The sequence below is a fragment of the Anguilla rostrata genome, chromosome 13, assembly GCF_018555375.3.
Source record: "Anguilla rostrata isolate EN2019 chromosome 13, ASM1855537v3, whole genome shotgun sequence".
In the NCBI taxonomy this organism is placed as follows: domain Eukaryota; kingdom Metazoa; phylum Chordata; class Actinopteri; order Anguilliformes; family Anguillidae; genus Anguilla; species Anguilla rostrata.
Window position 1 is genome coordinate 4,836,853 of NC_057945.1, and position 9,219 is coordinate 4,846,071.

Consider the following 9,219-nt stretch of genomic DNA (forward strand, 5'->3'; position numbering starts at 1 on the left):
AGGCAGCGTTACAGGCGGTGATACTTGATCCAGATGTTATCTGGACTAATCAAACAATTCAGCCTTTACGATCAATTTTGTCCATTCCGTGGAACCCGGTCCATTGCTGCCCATGCTGCTATATTTTATCTTTTTTTTTATTACTTGGGCACCTCCTTTTTTGTGGTATTTTATACCTGGGACTTTGCTACGACTCCATTATTGGGACTCCGTGTCCTGTAATCTCAAGACAACAAGCTAGACAAAAGCCTGCCGTCCCTGGGTGGGCTCGAACCACCAACCTTTCGGTTAACAGCGAACACGCTGTCCGATGCGCCACAGAGACTGACGTGCGCGCGTGTCCCTGGTGTCTTTTTTTTTTTTGAGTGTGCCACTATCCAACGTGAGAAACATCAGGCACCAAGGCGGTTCACTTCCAGGAAGTGGTGGTTCCTGCTCATCTAGGAGGGGCCCCGGCTAGCTCAGTCGGTAGAGCATGAGACTCTTAATCTCAGGGTGGGGGTTCGAGCCCCACGTTGGGCGTGGTCTTTTCTCAAAAAAGTTTTCAGTAAATGAATAAAGGGATTTTGAAAGAGCAGGTTCCCCAGGTCGTGCCTGCTGGTTGGCACCGTGGCTTAGTTGGTCAAAGTGCCTGTCTAGTAAACAGGAGATCCTGGGTTTGAATCCCAGCGGTGCCTCCGTCACAATTCCTTTGGTTTTTACCCCCAAGCCTGACCGCCTCCTTCCTGGTACGCAAAGGGAGAGATAGGATTCTCCTCTGGGTGGTTCGGAACAGTGGTGCCCGAGGCCAGGGCTGGCGACAGGGTCGTTCAGGACACGTGTGATAAACATATGCTTTGGATACGTGTTTCATGATGCCATGCTTTTTCCCATCTCATGCGAATGTTCCGAAACAGAGCTGCTAAATGGGTTATCATTTTATGAGATTGGGTAAATATTTCCAGTGATATAACTTTGAAACTTCTGTTTTTTGCAAGAGACTGTTTTCAGTAAACTGGTGGTCAAAAAATTATATTGGGAATGTTGCCCTTTTCATCATAAATACACACAGAAACCAAGAAGTATCGCATGAAATTGCTACATTTTGTAGTCCCCAACCCACTGCTGGCTAAAAATTCAATGAGATTAATTATGGTGGTGTTCAAAGCAAAAATTCATGAAAATATGATAGACACACATCCCCCGGTTTAACCCCTGATTTAGTAAAAAAAAACGAATCAATTTTCATTCTTCCACTTGCCTAATTATTTTGGCATGACTCCCCCATCATCACATTACTTGATAACATTGACACCTGCTCTCCTTATTGATATATAGGCTAACAATAGTCCTTAAAGCAGGTCCCCTAAATTTTGATAGCCTCCATCGACAGGTACTTACCTCTGGTATGTTAACTCTACCCTAATTGCTTGCATGTGAATTCTTAGAGGACACTGTTGGAATCGTCAAATTACCATGATTATTGAATTGTTTGGACCTGTTTTCTATATTTGCTTAACACTCAGCGTGGGACCCTACCAGTGATAAAGACTTGGGTGAGATCAACCTTTTTTGGCTTTTTTATTTTTGATGAAGATCAAAAAAATTTTGGTCTGCAATGATTGGATTATATTTTTTTGCCAATTACATTTCCCTTCTGCCCTTCTTGCTGGTCCTTTTTTTTGTATTTATACCTGGGCTTTCCCACCGACTCCATTCTGGGACTCCGGTGTCACTGTAATTAAGATAACAAGCCCAGACGAAAGCCTGCCGTCCCTGGGGGCTGGGCCACCTTTGTTAACAGGGCCAAGCGCGTCCGGTTGCGCCACAGAGATGACGTGCGAGCGGGTCCCTAGGTGTCTTTTTTTTTTTTGAGGGCGGCCACATCCACGTGGGAAAATCAGGCACAAAGGCGGTGTTACTTTAGGAAGTGGTGGTTCCCTCATCTAGGAGGGGCCTGGCTAGGTCAGTCGGTGAGGATGAGACTCTTAATTTAGGGTCGTGGGTTCCCCCCGCCCCACGTTGGGCAGGGGTTGTCCTCAAAAAAAATTCTTTGGTTATCAATTACTGTAGAGGGCTTCCCTTGGCCTGATGGGCCCTTTGTTTATTACTGAGCTATAAAATATGCCCCTTTTTCTCAATGATTTCCAAGCAATTCAATTTTGAAAGCCAAAGGTTTTGGCAAAATGTCCTTTTCTTATTTCTCCGCCATACATGTACACATTGTGGTAGGGGCAAGCAGGCGTACTGAACAGCTGCTACACCCCCATCTGCTGTCTGTAAAAAAATCTCCCCAAAAACTTTTTTTCCCGATGCCTGCAGGCTGTGCTGTCAAAAAAGAAGGAAGCAGAGGAAGGCCCCAGAAAAAGGCTGCGATAGACTTGCAAAAAAAAACTTTCCCCCCCAAAACAGACATAATTTAATTTTGGCAACAGCTGTCCCCTGGACGGGGAAAGGACACATTAAAGGAGATATGGTGGCTCTTTTTTTGAAGAAAAAAATTAAAATTTTTAAGGGGATTATTTTTTTTTTCAAGTTTGGATGAGTAATTTTAAAAATAAAACCCAAAATTTCAATAAAATTTGGTGACGGGTTTTGGGGAAAATAAAAAATAAAAAAATGGTTTTTTCAACAACAAAAAAAGGGTTTAAATATCAAAAAAAAAAATTTAAAAATAATTTTTTTTTAATTTTGGGGGAAGGCCCAGCAGGCCCCTTTTACTATACCAAAAACCAGTTAGCTTTTGCTCGCATTCAGGATTTTTTAAAAAAAAACCAGAGTTTGGTATGAGCTGGCTTACTGTGAGTGTCCTTCCCTCTGAAGCATTCCGGCCAGTAAAAAAAAAGAGCTGCGAAAACGGGTTTACAGCAATGGTGAACCAGGGGAAAAAAAAAAGACAATAAGCGGTGATCCCCCACCCATGTCCCACGGAGGTATTGGGCCTTTTCCCCTGTAGCCCCCACCCAGTGGAAATTGGTGTGGCCCCCCGTGGCCATCAGAAAAGGTTAATCAACTTTTAAAAAGGACAGATGGTTTTGGAGGAACAAAATTATTTACTGTTTAAATGAAAATTAATAAATAAGCTTTGGAGCAAAATTGTTTTTACCGGGGGCTTAAAAAAATTTGCTGGGGAAGGTCTTTACGGAAGGTTCAAAACGTTTTCAGTAAATAACCATTAAAAAACAAAAAAATCTTTTTAAACTGGTGTTTCTTGTTTGTTGAAAAGGCTTTTATGTTGGGAGGGGAAAAATTTAAACCTCTGTCTACTTTTTTAACTCCTTCCCAAAAGGCCCCTTTTGGCGGGGGAGACCCTGGATTTTTTATCGGCTTTCTGCTCCTAACCCATTCAAAGGGGGAAACAAAAAACTCTCTTTTCTTTTTCTTATGGAAATCCCAAAAAAAGATCCAAAAAGGGGGTTTCCCCCCCTTTTTGGTTCTCCATTAAAAACACCCCCCCCCCAAGTCTTACAACATAATGTCAATTTTTTACCTACATTGTTCAAAGAAAAAAGGGTTTTTTCAATACAATATTGAAAATTTTAAAATAAACCCCAAAAAATTCCCTCCCTTCCTGCCACTTGTATTTTTCCAAAAGAGCACTTTTTTCACAATGTAAACCCCCATTTTTCTGACCCCCAAGTTCCAAAAATTTTTTTATTTTGCTTTTAGACTATTATTCTATCTCCCTTCTGTTCTTAAACCTCCTGCCCCGGCCCACCCTTAAAAAATTTAGCTTTATCAGTCTTTGTGGCATTTGGTCGTTTACCGCCCTTTGTGAAAAAATGACCATTTTTAACTTTATGTGAGACATCTTGCCATGAGAATTTTAACTTCTTTTCCCCAAAATGGGTGAAGGGTTTTCCCCCCCCCCGGTGAATAAAAGTACGCAAAAACATCGTTTTTTCACAAGAGTGTAGAATTGCCACACTTTCCCCCGGGTTTTTCAACCCAAGTGACCAGCCCCATTCGGTTAAAAGTTTTCCCTGGACCCCTTTGCTTTCCGGCTAAAAGACAGAAAAAAATGGTTTATGGAAATGTGACACTGCTCCCCACCTATAAGAACAGAGTTTTTCCCCACGGGGTGGGGGGTTGGGGGGCGTCCCATCTGTGTTTTGGGTGATTTATGCCGGGAAACAACATTATTTCTCTGTGTGAACCCCCGACCCATTTTTTTTTTTAAAACATAATTTTAGGGTTTAAGAAAGTTGTTCATTAGGGTTACAATACCCAAAATTCAGATTAGGGTTAAGATTGGGGTTTAATTGGATTGGGTTTTTTTTGGGGGTTTGGGAAAATTTTTGGGTAATATGGGCTAGCAGATTAGTCAAAGGGGCTTTGAATCAGATTTTTTTTTGCTCCCCAAAAGGATAACCCCAACGGGCGTTTGGTGAAACCTTAAAAAGCTCAAAATGCGGTGCTGAAAGCTGCGCTTTTGACAGGAAACAGTTTTTATAACCACTAAAAAAAGATCCTCTCCCCGGTTTCATTAAGTCAAATCCCCCCTCTGTCAAAGAGGGTTGGGGTTTAGGGTGTTGCTTTTTTACCCCGCCCCTTTTCAGAAATTCCCAAAAACCAATTTATAAATTTGTTCCCTTGAAGTGTTATAATGAACCTTTCTCACCGAGACGTAGGCACTCCCCCTTTTTTTCCTGCCCTTGTTTTGGGAAATTCACAGACCCCTGGCCCATACTTGGCTTTGTTTGTTTTAGAAATTTTTTTCTCACTTAGCTACAAGCTTGACAAAGTGGTGATTGGTACTTTAACTTTCCATGAAAGCAAAAGCCCATACATCGTGTTTTTGACAATTTTGGCTTTTAAATAAAAATGTGTCCGCCCAAAACACTTATTGCATCATACTTTAGACTGGTCTTAAGTTTTTGTGGGCTGAGTTTTAGTGACCCACATAACCCCTTTTTTGACCTTTTTTAAACCTGCACGCAATGGCCCCCCCCATACTCAAAGAGTCACGGTGCTATTTTTCTCCATTTCTACAAACTCTTTATAATTCCGAAACGGGTTTTAAATTTCGCTTCCTCCCTGTTTAAACGGGGATCTGGCAGGGGTTTGCATTGCATGTAAACCCTGAGTGCGTTCCCATTAAAAGAAAAACTTATTGAGAAGAGATTGCTCCTTGGGATGCTACCATGTGCAAGCTCTTAAAAAAAGACCTCAAATGGAATCAAGTGGGGGGTCCCTAAACGTAGGTATATCACCGGCCCGGGAAAGAGAGTTTTTAAAGGGCCCAAAGCATTCTCTCGCAAAGGTTCTTTTGTTGGTTTTCCCCATTTTATTAAAGAAAATTGCTGCCAACAATTTGAAAACCTTTTTAGGTCCCCGGCATAAATTTCTTGACTTTTTTTTGAGTTTGAAATTTGCTTTCTGCTTCCCCAGTACTGTTTTTTGTTTTCAACCCTTTTTAAACCAGAAGACAATTAACTCCTTTCCCCCCAGGAAAAGGGAAAATGTTTCTTTTAAATCAAACCCTGCTGTCTTGCCCCTTTCCCAAAAAAACCCGGGGTAGGCCTTTTTTAGAAACCCCTTCTCAAACTAATTTTCATAACCGTACTATATTTTTTGGAAAAGGAATGAAGTTTATCTGGAAAGCCCCTTTCCCCTTTTAAGATCCTCCCCTATTGTGGGTAGATTTGTACACCACTTTTAACAAAACACCTACCTCCCCAAAAAAAAGGGGGCAACCCAATTTTAATTTTTTAAATTTTTGGGGGATTCACTTTTAAAATTGCTTTGGTTTTAGGGTAAAAAAAACCCCGAAGGTTTTTTTTTTAAAAGGGGGTTTTGGGGGCCTGGTGGGTGTCTGTCTCCTGGGTTAGAAAAACTGGTCATTTTTATTTTGGGTTTGGGCTGTGTCTTGGGCTCCATATTGGTTACGCAAAACAGGAAGCAATTGGAGACTCAAAAGGCCCCCGGTAAGTGTGGAGGAAATGGTGGTGTTGGAAGATTCGCCTTCCCCTTATTCCCTTTTCCAACAGGGTCCAAACACCCCGGGAACCAGCTTTAAGCATTAATAAATGGTGGAGTAATTTTACTGGGGGGTTTTTCTAGAAAGCCGCCCCTTTGGGCTAAAACATGTTACTTTGTGCCTATTAAAGAAAAACTTATTTAGTTTCCACAGGGGAAATTTTTTTTCCCCAGGATTTTTATTTTTTTTTTCTTTTTGCTACTTTAAAGCCTTTTGAAGGGCTCTTAAAACACTATACAATAAAATTGTGAAATGATTAAAAAACTGAACTGAATAAACCCCTGAACCGTGTGTCCAGGGCCTGGAAAATGCCTTGGAGTTGGGGAAACCCCCCACCAAACCCGAAAACCCCCTGAACAGGGGTCACAAACCACAAAACCCGGGGCCACAATCTAATACACCCCGCTGAACCCTTTTTTCCTCAAAAACCCCCCGGGCCCCTTATTTTCTTTTAAATTTTTAAAAAACACTTTTTAATTTTTTAAAAGAATTTTTTTTCCCCCAAGGAAAAATGAATTTTTTTTAATTTTTTATTTTCCAAAATTTTGGTCCCGTAAGATTTTAAAAAAGCACTGGGCTGGAAAAAGAAAACCCAAAATTTTTAAAGGGGTGTTTATGAGAAAGTTTAAAAAGGCCAAACATACTATATGCCATTGAGATAAAAAAAGACATTTTAATTAAACAATATTTGGACATGTCTAGCTTATTTTTTCTATTAGAATAATTGCACATTAAAACCATTTAATTATATCCGTTTTTAATTTGAAAAAAATTATTAAAAAGAATAATCTTCAGTTTTAAATCAGTCAATAACTTTCCCTTGAGGACAGTAATTCCATGTTCAATAATATTTTTAAAAGATTTTAATTAAGTGAAGATCATGGATTTTTGGTGATCCTTGTTAAAACATTAAAATGACAGAAAAGTCATTCGACACTCACACATACCTCAAACTGGGCCCCTTTTTAGACCAACCCTATTCAAATGCAGGTGTTGAATTATGAATCCAGACCATCTCCAGCCATCCCCATCTGGGCCTTTAGCCGACAAAAATCGTCCCCTTTAGACGTCACGGTATCTTTAAAGGGGAAATCATGAAAAATTCCCCTTTTTTTTGTCAGGCTGCTGTTCTGCTTTGTGGTTTTACGTTGTTTTGGGCCCCTGATCTATCATGCGGCCTGGGGCCCACGTCATAAAAGGCCAAAAACCCGCGATTTTGACTGGTCACAACTCAAACATTCGCTGTGCTGATCCCAAAGCTAAAATAGCAAAGTTAGCTCTGTTTCCTGCGTTATATTAAAGCTACTAAAACCCTCATTTTAGCTTCCGTTCTTAGCCATTCAACTTGTTGAAATAACGGCTGCCAACTCCCGTACTACTTTAGTAGCTGGGTACGCACCCCTAACTCCATAGGACAGTAGTAATTCCATTAAAACTACCTATTGTTTTTTCGAACGGCTATTATTTTAAATTTTTTAAAAGTAACGAGCTAGCGTTTGAAAAGAAGTTGATAGCCTCGCAAAAACCACGCCCACTCTCTGCCATTGTAACAAAAGGAATAGAACGCAGTTTTTTGGTTCGGCACCTTATAATAAGTTAGTTCTGGGTTCTTTACTGTCAGGGTGCGTGCGGGGATGGACCCAAACGCAGAGTGAAAAACCAAAAAGTCCAAAATGGGGAAAACAAGACTTTAATAAACTAACAGGGAAAAAAGCCTTGCAGGGCGAAATTCACAAACCACAAAAATTCTCAAAAAATTCACAAGAAAACAAAAATACAAAAATCCAAAAACGAGGGAAAACAGGGCAGGTAGGGCACAGGCAGGCAAACAACAGGTAAACCGGAAACAAGCAGGAACAGGAACAAACAGGCAGGTAGCAAACCGAACAAACCAAACAAACCAAACCAAAGCAAAAGATTCCAGCGCCTGAGTCGGGGAGAGGGAGACTTAAATAGAAAGACGGAGACGAGACACAGGAGACAAAACGCAACTAATAATTAGATAACGAGAAACAATAAAACAATCAACTGAACACAAAACAGAGGTACCGCCATATGGCGGGCCAACAGAGAACAACAAGGGGGAAGACAACAGAAGACAACAGAACCCTGACATTTACCCTGTTGGTAGTGCATCCCATCACACAGCAGCTTTTAGGCATTTTCCTGTTGTTTGCTAGCAGATAGAAATGACGAGGCACCTTCACGCAATACAAAGTCAATGGAGAGCAATGAGCAATGAATTGTTTTCCCCTCCAGGGTGGCGGGACTTCATTGTGCTCTGTCTCTATACAGCCAAAAATTAGCCTGGGGAGGGGGGGGGGGGGGCACTGGTGGAAAAAAGATTGAGAACCATTGCTATAGGGTGTTGTCAATGGGATTTAGATATTTACATGAAGGATTGGTGGACTTCTCTGAAGGTCCAGCTACGTGCGGTTCTATGAATGCATCACTGATGCTCCTATGGTAAAGTATAATCTGAAGAAAAACATGTTTTCAATTTACAAAATTGCTCACACATAACATAATAATGAGAACAGGCCATTCAGTCCAACAATGCCTACCATTTTCCAGACTAAATTAAATCTGATTACCTACAGACTATATAGTATCTAACACTGTATCAAGCCTAGTCATGAAAATTGTTTATTTGTGTCTGACGCGCACTTCCTGTTTGTGCTGGGAAGAGTGAGGGGTGTTTGAAAAAGTTTGTTACAGGATTGTATTTTGCTTTCAAGTGTGTATTTGATATTAGTTTGAGCTTTTTGTTTAAACAAAACCCCCATATTACAAGTAAGGTGAGACAGTTTTGCTCCTAAGAGGGAACTCGTTGTTGCTGTTAGGGGACGGGGGGCTTTTCAGCTTTGTTCCTCCCTGAAGCACTCCGATAGTAAACTAGCCGGTTAGATAATTCAGCCTCCTTCTTGCTGAACGCAGGTTTTTTTGTGTGGTTTTTTAACCTCCCAGGAGCAAGATATGATTGTAGTTAGATAAGGGTATTGTTGCATGCTAACATTAACTGTAGTTTATCATAATATTATAATCTGATCCCGGGTAAATTTAGGTTGTAGTCTGTGAGATAAGCAAAATATTTCTTAGTACAGGGGTTCCTCCAGTCATTGCTATTTAGTAAAGTGCTAGCTAAGTTAGTTTTTTATAACCAGAGGAATTCCACTCTGGGTAGCTCTTCTCAGTGTTATTTATTCAACGTTTAACGTTAGATAGTTAAAAGTGCCTTATTTATTTATTTTTCCTCTCGG

The 9,219-nt window shown here is 40.6% G+C and overlaps 2 non-coding genes across 2 annotated transcripts; both read left to right on the top strand.

Moving 5' to 3' along the window:
• The first annotated feature begins 449 nt into the window (after window positions 1-449).
• trnak-cuu (transfer RNA lysine (anticodon CUU)) lies at window positions 450-522 on the top strand. The gene has a single exon. It is a non-coding gene; the product is annotated as a tRNA-Lys (tRNA).
• An 81-nt stretch (window positions 523-603) lies between these two features.
• Window positions 604-677, top strand: trnat-agu (transfer RNA threonine (anticodon AGU)). The gene has a single exon. It is a non-coding gene; the product is annotated as a tRNA-Thr (tRNA).
• The last annotated feature ends 8,542 nt before the right edge of the window (window positions 678-9,219 follow it).